This window comes from Penaeus monodon, chromosome 19 (assembly GCF_015228065.2).
Source record: "Penaeus monodon isolate SGIC_2016 chromosome 19, NSTDA_Pmon_1, whole genome shotgun sequence".
In the NCBI taxonomy this organism is placed as follows: domain Eukaryota; kingdom Metazoa; phylum Arthropoda; class Malacostraca; order Decapoda; family Penaeidae; genus Penaeus; species Penaeus monodon.
In genome coordinates this window covers 5,243,096-5,243,311 of record NC_051404.1, presented here as the reverse complement: position 1 = coordinate 5,243,311, position 216 = coordinate 5,243,096, and positions in this window count along the sequence as shown.

Genomic DNA, 216 nt, shown 5'->3' with positions numbered 1-216 from the left:
TGTGTATGTGTGCACCTTTGTAATACTCGTAAACTCGAATGAGTCACAAAATCACAGAAAATGTTGGTTAACTGATTCGGTGAAGCGCAAACCATAAAACACAGGAGTTTACAAGCCATTTATCAATCAGGAGATGATTTCAAAACGAAGAATGGAGTGATTTCATATTCATGTTTTAAAATCAGACAAGGATTATCCGGTTCGGTTCAGTTCGGC